The 22,064-nt window shown below is 43.4% G+C and overlaps 1 protein-coding gene across 1 annotated transcript in view; it reads right to left on the bottom strand.

Annotated features, from left to right (window-relative positions):
• Positions 1–22,064, bottom strand: part of LOC142406535 (adhesion G protein-coupled receptor B1-like) — a 144,513-nt gene that overhangs the window by 108,528 nt on the left and 13,921 nt on the right. The window lies entirely within an intron of this gene.

Genomic DNA, 22,064 nt, shown 5'->3' with positions numbered 1-22,064 from the left:
TCAATGTCTTTGTGTGTTTGTGTGTCTTCTAAACTGTCGTAACTAATCACAGAAGGGGTAGAAGCTTCTTTGTCACTGGGAAATATTAAACTGAGACTGGATCTAATTCTCCTGCTCAGACTGTGTTAGGGGACTGTTTCAGAAACTGCTGAGTGAAGCTCTCTGGTCTGCTCCACACAGATGGCAGATCATCATGTTCCCTTCTGGCTTTAAAATGTTTTTGTGTAGTGAAGCCTAGGGGGTCCTCTATTCTCTGCACTGCCCAGCAGCAAAGATCTCTCTTCACTTAGATGTGTTTGGGGAACCAACCAGTACATGAAAGGGAGAAATATGGTTTCAGTTTTTCAAAACATGGGGGTTAGATACATAAAAGTAACTATCTCCTATTCAGGTGTTCAAGAGGCACCTGAACACCTAGAGCCATGTATTTTGCACCATGTGTTTTGCACCTGAACACCTAGAGCCATGTGTTTGCAGCACATGACAAAAAATGTTTTTTTTAAATGAGGAATTATCTTTTGTTGATGGAAGTCCTAGGAGAAGGCAACAGACCACAAAACAAAACATCTTTAAAGCACCTTTATTTGGTATATGTTAGGAACTTTCTTCAGCCAAAAATTATCCCAGTCTAAAACTAGGTGTCCTGGTTTCAGCTGAGAGAGAGTTGATTTTCTTTATAGTGGCTGGTGTGGGGCTATGTTTTGGATTTGTGCTGAAAACAGTGTTGATAATACAGAGATGTTTTCGTTGTTGCTGCACTGGTCAAGGACTTTTCAGCTTCCCGTGCTCTGCCAGGTGCAGAAGAAGCTGGGAGGGGACACAGCCAGGAGAGTTGATCCAAACTGGCCAAAGGGCTATTCCATACCACATGACATCATGCTCAGTATATAAAGCTGGGGAAGAAGAAGGAAGGGGGGACATTTGGAGTGATGGCGTTTGTCTTCCCAAGTAACCATTACGCGTGCTGGAGCCCTGCTTTCCTGGAGATGGCTGAACACCTGCCTGCCCGTGGGAAGGAGTGAATGAATTCCTTGCTTTGCTTTGCTTGCGTGTGCGGCTTTTGCTTTACCTGTTAAACTGTTTTTATCTCAACTCTCAAGTTTTCTTACTTTTGCTCTTCCGATTCTCTCCCCCATCCCACCGAGGGGGAGTGAGCAAGCGGCTGCGTGGGGCTTAGTTGCCAGCTGGGGCTAAACCACAACACTAGCCCAACTGCTTGAATGCTAAGCCCCCCAAGATTTGCCTGAACATAATGGAAATAAGGACATGAGAGTCCATCCTCCAAGCTCCTGTATTTTTGAAAGCTAGTCCATGTAGCCATAAGACAGAAGATGACTTCTGCAAACTCCAAATAAGTGTGTTGGTGAGATCTAAGATTGCCCTTTGTCTGCCTCCTGACAGTCACAAAACCCTTTTGTGACTTTTATATAATCCTGTACAGCTCTTTCCTAACAGCACATTTGCCTCTGGGTATTACCTTGTCTCGACACAATCCATTCTTAAACACCAAAGCTGCCAGTTAGCACGATGTTGAATTGTGTGTCTGGAAACCAAATGGTTTTTTACAAATAGAGAAAATTGTATTTACAGTAGCAGTTACTGTATCATCACTATCAAAGGAATTTTTCAGATGTGATCTTTTTGATGAAATGCTTTTCTTTCCGCACCTTCTAGCACAAAGGTCACCTCTCAACTACGTTTCATCATAGTTCATGTTATAATCCCCTTCAAAATAGTAGTAAGAATAACCTACTTGTTTACACAATGCCTTCTTTCCTCTCCTAAAACTTAATTTCATCCATCACATTACAAGACACTAACCTCCAGTTTGTTATTTGAGTGCTGCTCTTGAGTACAGTTTTGTAGGAGTAACTTGACTTTGCAAATTTGACATAAGCAGCAAATTATGTCCGATCCTTGAAGACCATTTGGGGTGTTGTTTTAGAAAAAGAGCGTTCTTCTGTCACCAGTTTTTCTGTCACTGTTTCCTGTCACCAGGTCCATTGCCTTCCTCCACATGAATATTACCACTAGACATGACCAAAGCACCTAGCCATGTTCAGGCACAGTTGATGATTGGATACTATCCATTGCCAAATACAGTCTTCCCAAGCCTAGATCTAGCCCACAGGCCACAAAGTGACAATCCTGAGATAGAATTCTGTCTAAAATCCCAAGCAGATATCATAGGGAGGTTGAGAGTATATGGAAGGTGAAAGCAAAACAGTTTTGACTGTGTCCTTTCCAACTTCATAAACATGTGAAAGAAAATGCACCCAGGTAGAGATCAGAGAGAACTGGAGAGCTTCATTTCCCAAAATACCTTTTATGTGGTGCCTGAAGTCTATGTATAAACAGAAAACAGAATTGTGCACTGTTGGCATAGCAGCATGTGGAATAAGGGAAAAAAGGGTGAAGGCAAATACAGTGAAAAAACACCTTCAAAGTTACTTCAGATACTCGGACTCTGCTTGTATTTCTAGCACTGACCATGCTAGAGCATGAGGTCACTTGGCTGGTCTTTGTCATGAGACAGAACTTTTTCAACACACAGACCCTACTAAACCAGAGGCAGAAGAAAAGAACTAACAGTGAAAGCTATCCGTCATCTAAAAAAGTGACAGAAGTGATGGCACAGTGACTCCCAGAATAGCCATTATGCCCCCAAATAAGACAACAGTACTTAGGAGCTGGTGTCACAAGGTGAATGGAAACTTAGTTGAAGAAACAAGGGCCATGCACTGGGGAGGGGACGTGGTGAATATGTCACTAATAGAAAAATCTGCTCGTGATTCTCTCCTTCCCCATTAAAACCATTCAGAGATGGGGGGTACATTTGTAACTCCACAGGACCATCATATCTGTCACCTGCATCATCCAGTGATTTCTGCATTGAACAAAATAACTTGTAGTTAAGCTAGAGCCTGCCTTTCAAAAAAACAGGCAGCTTTGACGTACAGATTTCGAGCAATGGAAAATCTACCACTTCCCTTGGGAAAGCTGCTGTAGCAGTTAATTAATTTTGCTGTTAAAAAATGTTTGCCATAGTTCCAGTTTGAATTTGTCTACGTTGCTCGAAGGAAGGATCTTTGTCAAGACTGTTAAGCAATTTCTGGTACTTACACTCTACCTTCATAAGATCTTCTTCAAACACTTGATAAATGTTAGAGAAACCTCACAACATCCCTGTGAGACATAAAAATGTAATTATCTTAGCACGTTACATGGATGAGAACAAAGGGAGAGAGGAATTAAAATTCTACTTAGGCAAAGCTAAGATGTGAATCAAGTGGGATTCCCAGGAAGAAAACCTGGCACCTCGATTCCCTGCTCCGTAACACTGTCTCCTGCATCTGTGCTTCAGAAACAGTCAAGGTTACACGTCCTTCACAGCTCAGAGACAACCCCAAAGGGGATGATCTCTGCAGTGCTGAGCACCTTCAGCTCCAGGAAGAGCTGAGGGCACTGAAGAGCAGGCAGTATCAGTCCTTCTTTGCTCTGTACCTAGCAGCTTGCAAGGATCCATGTAGGAACATGTTTCCCCCTATGCTGTGAAGTTTAATAACACAAGATGTTTAGTGGAGAGCCAGGCCTATCCTCCCCAAACACAGCAAGGAATACAGAAGTTACTTTAGAAATACTGGAAATTTCTAAGACATCTCACTCAGGTACGTAATTCCCTCAAGTCCCTTAGTAAAACCCTCGCCCTTACTCTCTGTTAAATACTTGGTCAGTGACCGGTACTTTATGTCTCCAGAAGCATTTTCTCCACTGCTTAGCCTCCAATGTCACCAGCTCTTCTCAAACGGGATTATATGACATGGTTGGCTTGATGACCTAGAAGGTCCCTTCCAGCCTTATGTTGTAGTAGAATATTAATGACTCTGCTAATTCAGAGCTGTCTGACCTCCACTCTGTACAGCCACAAGCAAGATGATCTCTCTCTCATTATAGCTGTCGTGTTCTCAAATAACCTCTTCATGTAAAATGCATGCACAGTTTTCTTCTTCTCCTTGCAATACAGTGATTTCTTTCTACCCAAAAAAGCCAGTCACTGTTCAGATTATCTTCTCTGTAACTGTCTGGAAAACATTTTGGAGGATAATTCCTTTTTATTCCTGGCAACCAAACTAGGTATATATCTATGAAATTAACAGAGATCTTAGTCTGAAATAATTTGACTTAAAATCTGGAAGGAATCTGACGTGCTGCATTTATCTCATATATCCCCCAATCCTAACTAATGCAAGTCAGGTCTTGATGAGCTAAGCCAAGGAAGGCAAGGAGGCCATTTCTGTTCCCTCAAATAAGGATGGCCCCCTACTTGCCCTCAAGACTACACTTGTTACCTGCCATCTTGGAAGCTCATAAGCTCAACCAAATATAACTTTTAGGTAATGCCTGGCACCTTCGTGACCATGAGCAGCAGAAACATCAGCAAATCACCTGGGGGTCTCCTGCCACCACTCAAACGAGTGCCTAGGAGGGTGGAAGGGGGTGAGATGTGGAGCACACCATATTAATGTTGGTCCAGAGCCATGCCTTCAGAGCACTGCAGATAAGGCAAGGCTTTTTCATCCACTCAGAGGAGTTTGGAGCAGACCCAGAAACTCTCTGCCTCTTATACTTCTTAGGGTTATCTAAGAGTCTAAGCGATGCTGCAAGCCTGTATCATGCACTGTACAATCATGTAAAAATTCTTCACTTTATCCAAAGATCTTGTAGGAAATGCATACGCAGAATGATGTTATGTGGGTGGTAGTAATGATAATAATAATAATAGATTTTTTTGCAGTAGATTTTAGGGATATAAATTTTATGCCTTATAGATTCAGGCCTTTAGCCAAAGTGAGGCCAAAAAGAGATGTCAGGGGAAAAGGAATCAAAGACATAAGTGAGTGTAGAAGGAGAAAACTATCATCTCTACCACACAGCAATATCAGATTGATTCATATTTCAAAATAGGTTGAAAGTTAAATTTAGTCGGACCAAGGACAACAACTATTTGCAATGATACAACATACTGTAAATCTTATGTCAGAGACTGGACAATAGGCAATTTCTTCCCTGGAGCAGTGTTTTGCTGGCATTGGGCTCATGTTCATGCTGAGGTTTCTACTTGCAGGTAAAATAACACCCTCACTTCCTTGCAACTTAATATCTGAAGCTTGGGAAAGATTTACCCCTACCAGGCTGGCCATCTGTTAGCCTTCCCTAGCCTCTTCAAACTTCTAAAGATATCACTAATTTGTCTCCCTGTCTGTCAAGTTTATAGAAATAATACTGCCTTTGCATTTCTCTCATGAAATATTTCTATTACATTATTTTACTTTCTTTGCTGCATTTCATGATAAATATTCTCATTAAAACTTCTTTTTACAGGCAGTGCTTTGGATATTCTGATTTTCTGGAGCTCATTCCTTAAACGTCTCCGGTTCCAAGCTCATGTCTAGTCAACATCTGCTGCTTGCCAATAGTCTACAACTCGCAAAGTCTTATACACACCCAGCAATCTCGCAGCTCATGGGGAAATCTGAAAGGAAACCCAACGGGTAAGCCACATGTCCTGATAGATAGTACTCTACAATGTGCATAAATCCTCCTCCCATCCCGGGATGCAAGTCTTTTCTAAACAGGAGACAGACAGATTTAAAAAAAAAAAAAAAAAAAGAATTAAAAAAGAGGAAAAATCTTAGAAGGATATACCCTGTTTTCTTGGAAGAGAGGAAGTCTGAGCCCTTTCTGTGCCAAGGCAGTTAGACCAAGATTGGACAGGGGAGAATAGTCTGTAGGGACCAATTGGACTAATAGAGATAAACGAGTCGGTTAAGTGAAAGGTCTTTTCCATTTCTTACCAACCATGATCAAAGGAACAAGAGTCACTGAAGAACAGGGATACCTCTTAGGGAAAGACCTGCTTATCAACAGGGAAGGATCGATCACAATATTTTGTTTTAGTGAAATATTTGGCGTGTCCTGCAGTGATCAATGCCAGAGCTTTGGAGAGAACGATAGCAATAGACTATAATTAGCTGTGATAACTCCTTACAATAACAAATATATTCTGGTTTGAATTATTCATGAACTACTGTGTTATTTATGGCAATTCCAGCCTTTCTTTTCCTCTGGTAATGTGGGGTGTTTAGGTTTTAGGTATTTCTTATTTTATTGGGCCAGGCACAATGTTTTAATTACTAAGCACAGGAATAAATAAATAAATAAGCTTCAGGAAAAGGGGGAAAAAAAGGAAGTTTTCAGCAAGAATCAAGTTTTCACTCACAGTGGGGGATGGGGAGGGAGAAACAGGATGTGAATTTCTATGTTCTCCATCAATTACATGTCTTTCTGACTACGCAGTATAGGGACCGCCCAATTGGAAGCAAGAAAGGACTGCTTCTTTGGGAAGGACCAAGCTCCTCAGCTTTCTGAGCACAATTTCTCACCAAGCAGATGCAGGGTTTCAGCTTTCCCCCAAGGTTCCCCAAATGAAGTACATGAGGAAGCGCTTAGCCAATGTTCTGCATCTGACTGATGTCTCTGCTCCTAGCAAATTGACCCAACGGCTGGGATTTTTGCCTTTTTATCTCGAGAGATGCATTGTTTAGTTAAGTTCCAGCCAGCAACAATGATGGGGGAGGTATTACACATTAAAAATTAATTTACATTGGCAGCCCAAGATAATGAAGTTCTCTATTCACAGAACAAGTACAGCCAGGCACTTACAGGGCTGCTGCTTTAGTTTACTGTTGCTCCACCTTCCATCTTTGCCTTTAGGAGGCTATTTACCAGGAGAAGATGTGGTCTCTGCCTTACTGCAAGGAGTATTACTTGCCTTTTGGCTATAAAAATATCAGTCCTCCAGGAGCAAAGGCTCTGATCCTGCAAATCAGAGAAATAAATTCATTCTCCTTCAAAATCAGTGGGTTACGTTTATAATCAAACCAAAGCAGCTTGCACACTTGGTCTGAAGCAGATTGATGTTCATAGCAAAACCTCCTTCCTCCTATCCAATCACCATAATCATTTTGGGGAGTCTAAGACCAAGAATTACACAAATTTATTTCACCAGATAGCCCTCGTGCAAGAAAAAACTTTCACTTCCTATCAACAGAAGGTTATTTTCATGCAAGATCTTGAACCACTATTTCAAAGGTTTTCTGTACCCAGATTTCACAAACCACTTGCCCTTCACAGTAGTTTCCACACACAGTTGGGCTGAACCGAAATGCTTGCTTTCCAAGACGTGAAGCAATCCCCACTTTGCATAATAGGTGGGAAATGCTGCTTGTCACCTCATCCTCCCTGAAGGAAAATTGCCACATATCTCCCAAATCGGAATGAAAGCGATCTAACATTCATATACTTTATTAATACGTAAATTGTTAAGAGACTGATGAAGTACCTGATATCTCAGCTACTGTTACATGACATAAAACTGTATGTTGTACAAACGCCAACACACACACATACACATGCACACCTGTGCACACACTTTTTACGCATTGCCATTTACCCAGAACAGAGGAAAGGCAGTTATGCTACCACCGATACCCCAAGATCATTATTGGGTATTGGATTTCTGGACACTTCAGAGTCAAGTAACACCAAAAGGTACTTGGTACCAAAAGACCTTTTACAAACTCAGCTTTGAGGTCTGCCAGCTTCATAGGTGATCTCTGTGTGCCCTAGAGACTGGGACAGGATGGACATCATGTTCTACTAACAAAGACTGTACCTTTGTTTTAGGATTCATTCAAAAGCCAGCTTTCTGGTTGCATAATACTGTCCTGAGGCTTGCCACCTTTGGTCCCTCAAAGGAACCTTCCAGGTTTTCCTGACATTTAAGAGCAGTCTCTTGACTCCTAAAATGAGACAGAAAGGTGAAATTCTGGGAGAGCGAGAGGAGGAGTAAATCACAAGACCGTGTATTTAGGAGAGATCCCTGTTCTCACCCATGCAGAGGATGTGTGAATCACTGCTGAACGGTCTGCTGAGCTGACTGTGCATCTTTCACCCCAACTGCTGCATTTCTCCATCAGCAGCAACTGGGGCAGAGGACACATTCAATAGCTACTGAATATAATTAACTCTAATTGCAAAGTTAATTGTTGAGGAGGAGGGGGGGGGAGAAAAACAAACAGCGTGAAACTAAGTGAGGATATCAGAGCTCAGCAATCTGACATCCTCAAGATAAAGCTGAAATTCAGCTTCCCTGCTCCATATTGACTGCATCCCCCTGTGTATGTATGTGTCTATCACTTCTTGCTTCTCTGACTGGACACCAATGACTGCGAAACCCCTCTCTCCTGAGGAAAGGACTCAGACCCATCAACAGCTAAAGTAGGAAGTTGAAAATATCTCAGCAGCATTCACCTGAAAACTTGTTAAGGTTGGGACCCAAGGAGAATGAGGGGATCTTGGTACCAGGAGGAAATGATTTGACTGCAGGACAAGTCTGACTGTTTGTGGGTTATATTCCCAGCTGATGTTCACTGCAGTAGGTTCATTGACTAGGACAGAGCTATTCTGCTGCTACAGCTGCTAAGATACCTCTTAAATGCTGCTTCATTCAGAAATCAGGCTCAAAGTCTTCCAAAACCTGACCTACTATGACATTTCAAGGCCTCCAGTCTGAAGGAAAGTCCCTGGGGATATATGTCAAAAGTAGCATGGAGTGGGCTTGGAGACATATGAAAGAATCAAAAAATTCAAGTTTACTATCACTGCTGATAGGCACAGGGAAGGGATATCCATCAGTGCTTAAGTCTAACATATAACTTTTAGAGATTTGAGTGGAATCCGTTGTCCGTTATCTGTCTGTCCATGAAGGGTCACTGGCAGAGGTGGGATACCAGCCCACCTGGACCTTCTCAGGGACCCAGCCTAGGCTTTGAGAGCTGGAGGACTACGGTGCATGCAGCTCACTGCCTTTGGTAGCAAACAGACACCGCAATCACTGCGCAACACTGAAGGGAGTTGTGCCAGGCAGGGAATGCTGGGAATAAAGGGGTCTGTGATATGGCAGCACAGACTGAAAGATTGTACTGCACAAACATCCCCAGACAGTCACTCTTCTCTGACGCAACATTAAATATTAATTTGCAATTGGAGTGAATTTCATGTTTATTCAGGGGAATTCCTTCTCCACCTGACATTCCATACAATTTTGCTGTTTCCCTCTGCAAACATCCACAAAGGGAGTTAAGGGGGGAGAGACAAAAAAAACCCGCATCAACCATATCTTATTCAAAATAAGAGATGAAGGCCCAGACCTCACGTGGAAAGATGCACATCAGTCAGATTCTTCCTGTGTTTGAAGCATACAGTCAGTCAACATCTCACCTGTGTTGCCTGATGCCAAATAGGCTTGCATGTGTCTGCATGCACATGTAGGGTGCTAACAACTGATGTAATGACCTTATGACAAAAAGCTGGGCTTGCCTGCCCTCTGGGTTGTCACAGGAGAAGCAGCACTACTGGGACCTCTCCTGGAGACATCCCTATGCACCCCAAAACTCAGATTTTCCCAAGTGCCCCTCTTTGCATGGAACAACTGCAACAGGCCCCAAAAAGGCATAGTCATCTCCAAATACATTCTTCAACCACAGCTCTGTCACTCAGCTCAAATATCACAGAAAAAGAAGTACAGAGCAAGGTCTTCCCCACAAAGGGGAAGCAAACCAACCCCTTTTTTGCTTACCACGTACAACCAACAATCACAAGATTGTTGTACCGGCAACAGGGATGCCAGAGATTTGCATTGGGAAACATGTAAAAAGGACAGGTGATTTTGGTGGGGAAGAGGGTTCTTTGGTTCCCCCCAGTTGTTATATTTTCTGTCATTTTAGTATAATCTCTGGGGAAGCAGGGTGGGGGGGTGAAGGAAATCCAGCTGTTGCCATGGCAGCCTCTAGCTGGCCATCTCCCGCATCACTCGAGTTACACAGTGCTGTTTCCCTCCGGTGCCAGCTCCTGGTTTCAGAGCAGAGGAGTTTTCATACTGGGGATGTCAGGGAGGGAGTGTGTGGGCAAAGCAGTGAAGAGGAGGGACCAGCAGTCAGCACAGGATGGGAAGAGGTGGCCTGGGAGAAGGAAGGATTGCATGAGAGTGGGTGAGGACAGACCGTCAGGAGTGAAGGTGAATGCAGTGATAGATGGAAAGGAAGCATTTAAAGACAGAAACAGAATAAGCTTGGTGGAGATCCCAGGCAGAGACAGAGGTGTGCTCATCATCTAGGAACTAGTCTAATTTGTGCTGACACTTGCCCAAAACCGGTGGAGCTTCCCCCGACACAAGAGCCCCTTAAAAAATACTCCGCTACTTTCCCCCTAAACCTGTCTCTGGCTTCTGCCACAAATAGCAGCACCGCTCTCTGAGTTCAGGCTCTAAGTTTAGTCTCTGTCACGTTTAGATCTTAATGCAGCCCAGACGTTAAAAATTCATGTTCTGGCAGTTCCCATTTTCACAAGGGCCTGTTCGAACTAATGACGTTGCCTCAGTGAGCACTTCATAAGTTAATCATATGCTATCACTTCTCACTTCCCTGAAGATGGAAGCGGAGAAGTCTTGCTCACAAAGTTTCAGCATTCACGGCTCTCCTTGAAGACAATGTTCCATGCCTCTGCAGGATTTAACCAGCTACTTGCCGAACTCTTCAGGCAGTAAATATGAGGAGCTCATAGGTGCGTTCCTGGGGACCACCAAGTGACAAAGGCTAGCAAGGAAGCTGCTCCTGTCTTTAGTACTAAAAGGAAAAACACACTCAAAGGGCTGGAAGGTTAAAATTCATGGCCTCCCCTATAGCTGGCATTATGCAGCTATGGAGAGTCCGCTAAGAATTTGTTCTATCCACCACAGGAAGCCCACAAAACCCCAGGTTTTCTCTGAAGAAAATCCCTACAAGATACAAAACTACAATGTACTACATTAAGGGAGCAAAAGGAATGATGGGATGCTTAAAAATCTTAGGATTGGGCCACAGCAATGAATTTTTTAGCTGAAAATGCGTTGATGGCCCTAAGCAGACCACATATAACTCTACTAAGGAAAACCTGACCTGATGGATAGTGTTAGTCTATACAAAAACTGACCAAGCAGGCACCTGAGAAAGCTTCTGATATCACTTCGAGAATCAGCAGCCCAGCCAATCTCCAAAGCTTCAGTTAATTCATTTTTAGCTACAATGGGGGCTTTTGAACACAGTGATGGAGGAAACCACTTAGAGACTGAAGGGATGTGAACCCAGTGGAAAGACAAGCAATTGGTCAAGAGCTTCCTTTTGTGCAGGGTCATCTTTACATGCAACAGGAGGGGAAAGCATTAGTCCAAGAGTCAAGAACACTGAAGTGGGAAAGGACTTGCAGGTCCCATTTAATATGTGCTTCCAGTCCAGGGAAAGATTTATTTCCTTCTATCTAAACAATTCAGGTTATGGGCCATCCTTAAAAAGCCCATTGCATCCTCCCTTATTTTTCACTGTGAGCAACATAATTCCTTAACCTCCTAATGACGTTTACAGATCCATCCTGTCCTTGGGCATTAGAAACCCTTTCCCTCAACTATTTCATCCTTACTCTTGCTTCCCAGTCCCAACATGTTTTCTCTTAACAGTCCCAGCTTTGTTCAAGCTCTGATGTCTGGTGGCCCCAGTATAGAGATGGGCAGACACTTGTGTATCCTGTTCTCAGGCTATGGTTGAGATCAAGGTGCACACAAGGTATCAGATAGTCTAAGCATGTTACACAGCTTCCTCATAGACAGGACAGGGCAGAGGGTTATTTATCTTTCTCCAGCTATCAAGAAACTGCAGTGGTACCTCCTCTTTCCCTCCCCAATTCAAGTTGCAAATGAAGCCTTCAGTCCCTTGCTCCTCTCTCCCCTCCTCCTCCACCCTGGGTTGCCACTTTCCACCAAATTTTATGCATGGTATTTTCTAGGGTGTTTTTTTCACCTAATACCAAAGCTACAGATCTTGCTGCACTGGGATCCTTTTATATTGCCACTCTAACTCCTGCACCTCTTTGCTCCTCCTGAGCATCATCCAGCTACCTCTCCTTTTTTCTGAAGTGCATCTCCTTCTGCAGAGACCAGTGTCTTGCAGTATCTTCACTCAGCTGGAAGTCTCCAGCATAGGAAATTAGTACCACCAATTATTCTAAAACCCCTAAACCCTTCTAATCCCACTGATGCTCTGTTTCAGCCTCCTCAAGCTGAAGGCAATGCACTGATTGTTTCTTCAGCTCAGCAATGAGCATGAGGCTTAGGAGGAATAGAGCAGCTTGCTTCTGTCTTCCTGGGCTTGTTATCGCATATCTTTTGTCTTCACAGTCGCAAAAGGCCACTGATGAGTGCAATCACAGGGAAAAGCCCAGATCAGAGAAGAGTCCACAGTCAGAGTGTGAAGGAGTGGGTCAGAGGTTCATTTAAATCGATGGCCACATACAGTAATTGCATAAATCTAAAACTATACCAACATGGGGATGTGTGGTGTAATTTTAGAGGCAAAAATAAACTTTATCAGTGATAAAAATTGATAGAGATGTTATGCAATGAGAGATGTTTCTTAATGGCTATTCAGGAATGAGACACTCTCCTAAATGCAGTAAGGAAGTCTTTCTCTTCACACCAATTGTTTAAGCGTTGGAACAGCCCTAGCACCTGCATTAGGACAGGAGATACAGTTAGTTTTGATTCTCCACTTCTCTGAGCATGAAGTAGAGCCAGGTTAAACACCCAATTCATTCTAAAGTGACTGGGGAGTATTAAAAAAATAAATAAAAAGGAGATAAATAGTATTTAGCATGCACGTGTTGGGCAGGAAGGTCCACAACGGACAGTCATCACAAAAGGGGATTTATCCTGGAAGGGACAAACTATTCAGACTTCAGTGCAGAGCATCCCAGTGACCCCCAGGCGAGGACAACGGGACACTGTCTGGCCTGGCAGCATTAGGAATTCCAGCCCTCCATGACGTTTGTCCTCTCCTTGCCCTTTGGAGGCAGGTGCAGTCACAGCTCCTCTCCCCCGGGATGGTTACGTGCTGGTACGTCCTCTGCTGTGCCAGAGGAGGTCAAGATCTGTAATTTTCCATTACTGCTGCTTATCAAATGTCAGCATTCTGGCAACCTTCAAGAGCGTCTGTTCCCCTTGTCACCACTGGGACCCAAAAAAGCTCTCTTCCTCATTCCCTGTTCAGAATTTACAGGAGGGACTCAAACCTTGAGAGAGTCGTAAGCAAAAAGGGAAGTATCAAATCTCTTGTCTGTGTTACCCCTTGTTCTCCATCCAGTCTGGCACCTTTTTCTATTCTTCATCCAGGACACCTATTTCTTGAAAGTGGTTGCTACTGAAGAAATTGCTTTGAATGTTTTGAAGGATCCTCAGCATCCTTGGAGGCCTTAAAGCATGGAAATTACTTTGGCAGCAGACATGAGATTTGGAGCTGCTTTCAGAGATCAAGGCACACATCAGCTTAAAAGCGATCCCCTCTCTGCAGAGAGAATGAGGAGACCTGGTACGTCCTAAAGAAAAGAGGTAGATCAAGCAGTCCCTATTGGTAGACACGTTCAGTGACACAAACTTGATGGTTTCCACATTGGAGAAGTCCTTGGTGGTTTTGGTATTTAGGCTGCAGGGTTTCCAAGGCATCCACATGCTTATAAGACTTTGTGGGAGGACCTGTGACTAAGTGCTTACCAGTGCTTTACTGAGATGTCTGTTGAGTGTATGGGGAGCTACATTCAGGCAAGCCTGGATAAGAGGCAATCAGTCTGTAACTCCATGGAGAGGCTGTATTAGTTCACCTTCGCATAATAGGCAGACAAAGGGTGGCCTATATTTCTCCTCCAGAATTACCCAGGCACTTAAAACAACTGAGGCCACCAACAATAACAGCAGCTCAGCGATATTGGAACTCCAGCTGTGGCTTTTAGCTCATTTTGGCCACCTGTAGGGAAATGATTGGGTGAAAGCAGAAGTGCAGAAGGATGTGCAAATGGACAAAAATAAGTTGTTATAAATTCCCAAGTCACCTTTTCTCACCAGCCTTTCAGCCAGAGGTCAACACTGTTCATAAAGAGAGACAGACAGATAAAATTAGAGTTGGCCAGTGGCAACCCTGAGTTATCCTTCCAGACAGCTTGGGTTGATGGAGAGTCTTGCCTTGGAAGGAGATTACTGATCAAAATTTGGTTCTTGAACTCCCTGGCTCAGCTTTGGTGCTAGCTATAAAACACCTTTCACAAGCATGGGATTTGGAAGCCTTGGAGCAAGAGCACATCATCATCTGATGAAAGATGAGGTAACTAATCTTCTCCATTTGAATTTTTTTCCTGATCACAGATGCTTTATATGGAACTCGTGATTTTGCTTATGTGGGGTGTGGAAACCTCCATTTAGGTGAGCAGGGAAGAGATGTTGCCTTACCATCCAAGTGAACAAGGTCAAAATCTAACAAGATTTTTTATGTTTATCTGGTTTTCCTAACCCAGCAGACAAATGCTAAGTATCACAAATACACACCGAGAAAAAAGGAAGGCACAGAACTTCAACCTCTCTGGCTGATACTCCAGGAAGTTAGAAGGGTAGTTCTAACGGATAGAAGACGGAGAGAAGGAAAATCCTTCATAAGAGTAAGAAGCCAGTGGGACTCACTAGTACATGTCATGGGAGGAAAAGATACAAAGTCATTCTTCACACTCTGATTGGCCATTAATGACAAATAGTAATTAGTAACATAAGTAACCTTTAAGCAGTGCTTTTAATCTTCACACATTCAGCTTTAGCAGTAAGGCTGTTTAGGATAGCAGCAAGGCTATTTAGGATAAAAGCATCTAGTTTTTAATCTTTGAGCTTTAGGTAACAGAAAAGTCACTGTAGTGAAAGAGAATCTCCTTTTCCACTTACAGGGTAAATCAAAAGTGCAGTGATTTGCATGGCAAATGCTGTTGCCATTCCAGCAGCTCTGCAGCTTGTGCCTTGCCACACCTGTTTTTTTTTTTTTAAATCCAAGAAGTTTATTTCATATCCCATTTTCAGATTGATTCTCATGAAGCCTTCAACAATATGTTCTGTAAATCTTCCAAATTCCTTATTATCCCAGCCATTCGCCTCTGACCACCATCTGATATTTTTCTTATCAATCTCTTCCTACAGATGAAGAATCTCCAGATTTCATAAATCTGGTGAGCCTGGGTTGGGGGTAGGAGGATGAGCAGGCAACAAATTTGCAGCTGTAAGAGTAATATACTGTCTCTTGCTTTCCTTCTTTGCTGCTGGTAGCTTATATTGTTGATTACTCATTAATACTTTGATGATTAGTGAAACAATTGGAAAAATGTTCATCTTCAAAAGAGCTGTAGGTCAACTATTTCATTTCACAAGGCGTCCATTTGCCTCCCTCTGGTAACAAGGACTTGGAGAGAGGGTGAGGGATCTCAACCTCTCAGCAGCTCAGGAGGTCATGATGGAGGAGCAAAACCCTCAAAGACAGCAGTTAAAGATTTAGTTCTCCATAGAGAGCTTCTCCAGGACCATTGGGCCTGGCACACTGTGAAAAAAATACCTTATTTGTTATCAACTCTTCAGCAGTTGTCATCTTTCTGTTCTGATCAGCCCGTCACAAAAGGAACAGCATTAAATGTATGTATATGTTTATAGCACATAGGTGGAGAAAGACACACACACACATGCACCCAAGGCTGAAATAGGACTTCAGAAATCCCAACATCTGTATCTGGAAGTGTTAGTATATTGGTTGGTTAGTATATTGGAAGTTGGTTATCCAACTTATCTCATTTTTAAAAAAAAGCTTGGAAAACTGCCTGTACATGTTATATATGGATTTACTTAAACCACTCTATGGGTGAAATGACCATGATTCATGATCTGTATTTTATCAAATATAATTTAATATAGAATTCAACTGAAGGGATCATGAATATATAACAGCCAAAGAGAGTTTGGCAAAAATCACTGGCTAAAAATTGGTTCTGAGATAAGCTGTTATGAACGAACAAATTTGTTCACAGAAATTCAAAATCTTTTCCCCATGGACTTAGGAGAAAGAAAGAAAGAAAGAGACTAACCTAACTGGGTTTTTTTAATCATTATTATTGTTGTTGTTGTTATTATTGTTGTTATTATTGTTGTTGTTGTTGTTGTTATTATTATTATTATTATTATTATTATTATTATTATTATTATTATTATTATTATAGTAATTCTGACTACCCTTATCTGTTATTTTTCCCCAATCAGCTTGGAGAGCATCCATGTTGAAAAGATTTGAACTTTGTCTCTGGAACAAGTTAGATTCACCTTCATTTCAAAATGCCTTTTGTTTCCCAGCTTCAGCAGAAGAGCTCGGGGGTTAAGAGAGCTGTCATAGACTGAGTAACAGTTTGCAGCCTTGGATTTGAAGTGGTTGCCTAGCAGTAAAAGACTCCTTACATACCACTCCCAGTTGGAGTTGTTCCCTATTTCATGTATATAGTTAGCTATAAAGATCATATGTAGGAATATATAAGAAGATATATTAATAGGAGCTCCCTCTCAAAATCAGAGTATTGAGTATAACTGGAAAAAGCCAAACCCTCTCAAAAGCAGTGGAGCATCGCACAGTCAGAGGCACCAGCTCAGCCCAGCAAATCAGTGTTGGATACATAGCAACAGATGCAAAAATCAACTGGTACGAAGCACCATTCTCAAGGAGTTTTTCAGGACCATTTCTTCAGCTTGAGGGAAACACTGGGATGGTACTAAGTCTAGGTCATTCTTCATAAAACATCTGGCATTTGGGGGTTTTTAATTTTTTTTTTTATATATATATATATACACACACACACATATATATATATATACACACACACATATATATATAGTGCCAGAAGAGACATTTATGTTCATGTAGTTTGTCCTCAGGCAGAATGAAGCCATTGAATCTCACCCAAGGATTCCCGTGCTTAGCCCAGAAACCTGGGTTTAGCACAAACCCCATAATTACACCTTACTTGTCTATTTTCTGACAGCCCCATGAGCCATTCAGCAGTGGTGACTAGCAACAACAACAGTATCTTGGATGCCGTTTTTCCCATAAAAAAAGCAGTAGTGATGAGCCTTGCAGAAGGAAGACTCCTATTTATCCACAGGACAGAGTCAGCTTCCTTTCTCCTGACCCATCCAGTGAGTTTGCAAAGGCACCGGCTATCACTTAAGCTCTTCCACATAGACAATCTATGGCTATTAACGATTTTCTCTTTCTGGTCAATAGATCGCAGGCAGAAGCCAACTGGTTTTTACGCAGACCAGTGGAACAGGCTTTCCATAAACTTCGGGTCTCTTTTGCCCTATTTAGGTCAGGAGTTAATATCCCTTATCACAAGCAAGGGGTCATGTCCTGCTGTTTAAAGTCAGCGCACGCCAAGCGGGCTGCCAGGATGGGCTGCCCCTCTCATCCAGTGAAAGCTGGGCTGAATTGAGACCTGTGCCTGAGCACAGCAGAGTGAACAACACCGCAATATGCTGCCAAATACTCACAGCGCATCTTGAGTGAGTTTTGCACAGAGGGCTTTTCTGGTCTGAGACACAAGATAAAGAAATGGTGCTAAATCCGTTCTTTTTGGGGGGCAGAAAACAGACTACACTGTCCCAGGCTGTCAGGCTTGGCTTGCTGAAAATCGATAGGTCATAAGGAGCTGCCCCAGTCTGCAATAGCTTTGACCCCATCATGCTGTCTGGAGAGACCCCTCTCCCTGCAGGTTGAAGGAGTTCAAGTCCTGTCTTGGATCACAAGTAGAGTGAGTTTAGGGGTCTCAAGACTCCTAAAAAACCTTCTGCTCAGATGACATGAATTGGCCTGGCCTTCTCTCCGTGACTGCCATGCCCCAGACTGCTTCAGAGAACAGCAATGCAGAGGTGATCAGAGGAGCTGTGCTTTTGTCCTCCCCTCTCCTGTTCTCCCCACTCCACTGTGCACAACACTGCCAGGAGAATGGTGTCCACCCCAGACATCTCAAGATGAGCACCCTAGCCAAACCACGGCTCCCAGACGGGTTTGTCCCGCTGTTCCCTTTCACCGCTACCTGCGTTTAAGACAAAAGCTGAGCCAGTTGCATTGACTGATTTCTGCAGCTGGCACACCCCTGCCAGCTGGCAAATCACCCTGGGACAGGAGGGAGCCTCTGTCCTCAGGCATTGGACAGCACCATTTCTTCTCCCTCCATCTCTGAGCAGCCAGCACCTTCCCATTGCCCTCTGTAAGGAGGAGACCAGACACCACCAGCACAAGGGAGGCAGGGGACAAGGATGGGCTGTGGCAGTTGCTCTTCTGAAGATACCAACGTTCACCTTGCTGCTGACCAAAAACCCTGACAAGGGGGGGTTTACACCATCCTCCTCCTTCCTCTAGCCCCGCTCCCTCCTGCCCCAACAAAGCAAACAAGGCAAAGGGCTCTGTTGTTTCAGACCCCTGAGGGAAAAGAAGAATGAAAAAGCAGCCCATCCTCCCTGCCTTGCATGTGACGAGCCACAGAAGAGCAGCGGTGCTGCCAAGCCTGGTGACTAAGGCCAAAGAGAGAGGAGATAGAGGAACACAAGAGCCTGCTTGTTTGGGTTTTGTTTGGGGAGTTATTTGAAATTCAGCAGCGACTGGCGTTGGAGAACAGAGTCCACTCAGAGCCTCTCTCTTCCCATTCATCCCCTGCCCAGCAAAGAAGGGAGGGGGGGATGTAGGCTGAGGAGCAGGAAAAACAACCAGTCTTCTTATAATAATGCCCGCCTAGTAGAGGCAGCCTCTGCCCATGGGGAGGCATTTGAACCTAGACTTCATCAGCTTCGGAGGGCAGTCACGGCAGGACAAAGCCTTGATGCTCACAGCAGCCTGGTGTTGAAGCCTGAAGAGCCTCTCTCCTTAACAATGTTTTTGGCAAGGCTTATAACCTCCCTCGTGAAGGCCAAGTCATTTTTTCCCTCTTCCTCAGTTTCCCCAGGTGTAACACAAGAGTAATACTGTCACATTTAGATAATGGGGACATTCCTAAGATAAAAGCTGTAAGAGTAAAGTGACTCCTACACAGCAGAAAAAAAGCAGAAGATGAAGATACAGGTTGGGTACAAACAAACAACACAGCTGTGAAAAAGGCAACATGTCAATCTAGAGATATTTCCAGATTTCCAAATATAGGGAAGACACTATCTTCAGCCATAGCTAAATATTGTACCCATTTTTTGTGCTCAGGTTCAAGAAAGATGAATTCACAGTGAGACAGAGTTGCAGAGAAAGATCACTAAAATGACTACGAGAACATAAGACTTACCAGAAGATACTGGAATATTTGTCCTTACAAAAGGAAGGTGAATGGAATATTAAAATGCTATACTTAAATGCTGAGAAGGAAGCACCAGGAGAAGAAAGACTCTTCAAATTAAAAGGCAGTGATGCCATGAGAATAAACAGGCTTGATTTGGCAAAAAGGATTTGGTTGAGGTTCCTAGCCACCAGAAAAATTATTGTCCTGGACAGTCAGTCATGTATGAGTAACAAGGCGATCTTGCTACCGTTGAGCTGGAGTTCATTAGGAAGGCAGCTGGCTTCAGGAAGTGGCCTTCTAGTTCTGTCCATCTGTATTTAATGCAGAGCGATGGAAACATCTTCACACCTCTATAGCGTCCATCAACAGGGGGCCTTTGCATCAATGTATTTCTGTATCCCTTGAGATGCTTCCTTGCTGTTTTCTCTCAGGCGTTTGGCGAGTCATCAGCAACAAGGTGAAAGTTTTCTGATCTAACCTTACACTAAAGCCCCAATAGCTCAAGGACTCATGTGACAACTACTTTCTGCAGGCAGGAGAGACTGCTTCCACTTGTGTACTCATTTTTACTTCAAGGTCCTCCATCTCTAATGCCTTATCCTCAAGGATACAGATATTTTAGGGGTCCAGGGCAAGTTCCAGAGAGCAACCTCATCCTGATAAGATATAGCATGATGTTAACAAGCCAGGTCACATTCAAACCAGTGGGTCCAAGCCCAGCAGCCCTACTCTATCCTTACTGAGCTATCTTGGAGTCCTCCTCCTCCTTCTCTGATCCTCAGACTCCTGGTAAACTTCTAGGGGTTGTTGAGCACCACGCTACTGGGGGCAGAAACCTCTTCTTCATGCACTTCCTTCCTTCCTGCCTTACTTTCTTCTTGATGTCAAGGTGAAGGTAGCTGGGAGAGATGAAGGAAGCTTGCTGAACCGTCTCCTGCCCCCTTTTAACATGGCAGAAATCTCTGCACATGAGCAAACCTGAATCCAGAGAAATAGTCACTCTGAATACAGTGACCCTTAATCCTCTCCTGTCTATATTATCCCATGATGCCTCTTTCCCTCAATCACACCTTCACATGCCTCTTGCAGTCATTACCCTCTCCAATATGGGTACCACATGCATATTTGCAGCAGAGGGGCAAGGTTCTTTGATCTTTCTCCACATAGGTGTGACTCAGCCTCTATCCCATGTTTAAATCTCACCTTCAAGTTCAAAGTTCCTGTTGGTGCATTTCAGTTGTCTAATTTCAGGCAAATTTAAATTTAGGCTTCCAAAAATAAGATTCTCGATCTCCACATGCACAATGAACCTAAAGGACGTGCCCTTTCCAGCCAGGATGCTGATAAATGTGACTACAGTGCCAGAGAGACCTTCATTCCCCGTGAACTGCTCCTTTCAGTTTCTAAGATGCTGCTGTTAGAGAGACAGAGCTCCTTGGAGACTGAAAGAAAAGATGCAGAGGCAAATACTTCACTCCCCATGGAGACTGTATTCTGTCCTTATTACTGTTTGGTAATCTCCTGGTCCTTTCAGACATACCTCTGTCCTCAGATTCTGACACCTTTGTGGCAGCTCTCGTAATACCTGGTATTATTCTGTGAAATCAGAATCCCTCAAGTTATGCAGTTATAAAAGACTGATAACATTTAAAAATAAGTACAAGTAGCAATTAAAAAAAAAAATTCCCAGCTGTCATTGCTGAAACAAGCTGGAGAGGCTGACCACAGTTCAAATTCCAGATTTAAAAAAAAAAAAAGATTTCTAAGCAACTCAAGATTTGAAGGGATCCAGTTTCACAATTTCCAATTTTTTTATTTTGGCCATGTTTCATAACTAGGTGAGAAAAGGTGAACAGCACAGGCCACAGGTCTCTCCATTCAGGCCCCTGCGACACTCAAACAAGATTGTGCAATTCACAGTTAAACCCAGCCTGGACACAGCTTTCAGAGAAGAGTGCCTCCAGCCCACGGGAGGAACAGCTGCCACTGCCACAGCGTGACCCCGCTCAAGGAACGTGCAGTCCATCCTCACCCCTGGCTGACACTGTGCTTGTTCCTCACCACTGCCTGCTATTTTGGTCCAAGTGTCCCTTAACACCTTGTTCACATTGCTGTTTTAGACTGGGTGTCCTGTACTACCTTGTTCTCATTGCACTAAAGCATAAAAAAAAAAACCAAAAACCCCTCAACAATAAAAGCCCTCTAATTAATATAAATGGAAGCTGGAAATATGGATATTTCACTGAAGTCCTGAAGCAAATGACATCTTCTCAGGAGATTACCGTAGTGGACACAGGCACGTGTGTATTATTTATAGCTTTAGTTTTACTGCAGTCACTCAGTCAAGCATGGCCAGGACTGTATATAGGCAAATGCTGTTCACTTCTCCCCTCTCTACTTTAAAGGGCAGCTAACAGCTTGTCCAGAGTGTTTGTTATGAATTTTATGAGCACAACTTAATCACAGAGATAGAAAACAATTGCTCAAGAAACACGGCTGCAAGAGAGGGAGGCAGATCCCCCCTTCACTGCCCTCCTGGCAAGTGGACTATGATATAGAGATGTTCCAAGGAGGATCCAGGCTCCCTATTCCTTTCAGAGCCCTGTCTCAAGCGTCCCTCATTTATATAACATGCTCCATTCATCACTGCTTGGAAGCCTCTAAATCAAGGCACAGCATCTCTCTAACAGGTTCACTTGACTCGTACCACAAGTCACAGCATCCGTGCAGTCATTGTGGGATGAACCTACCGTCCC

This window comes from Mycteria americana, chromosome 2 (assembly GCF_035582795.1).
Source record: "Mycteria americana isolate JAX WOST 10 ecotype Jacksonville Zoo and Gardens chromosome 2, USCA_MyAme_1.0, whole genome shotgun sequence".
Classification (NCBI taxonomy): domain Eukaryota; kingdom Metazoa; phylum Chordata; class Aves; order Ciconiiformes; family Ciconiidae; genus Mycteria; species Mycteria americana.
Note: the sequence above shows the minus strand (reverse complement) of the source record. Positions and strands in the feature narration are given on the sequence as shown.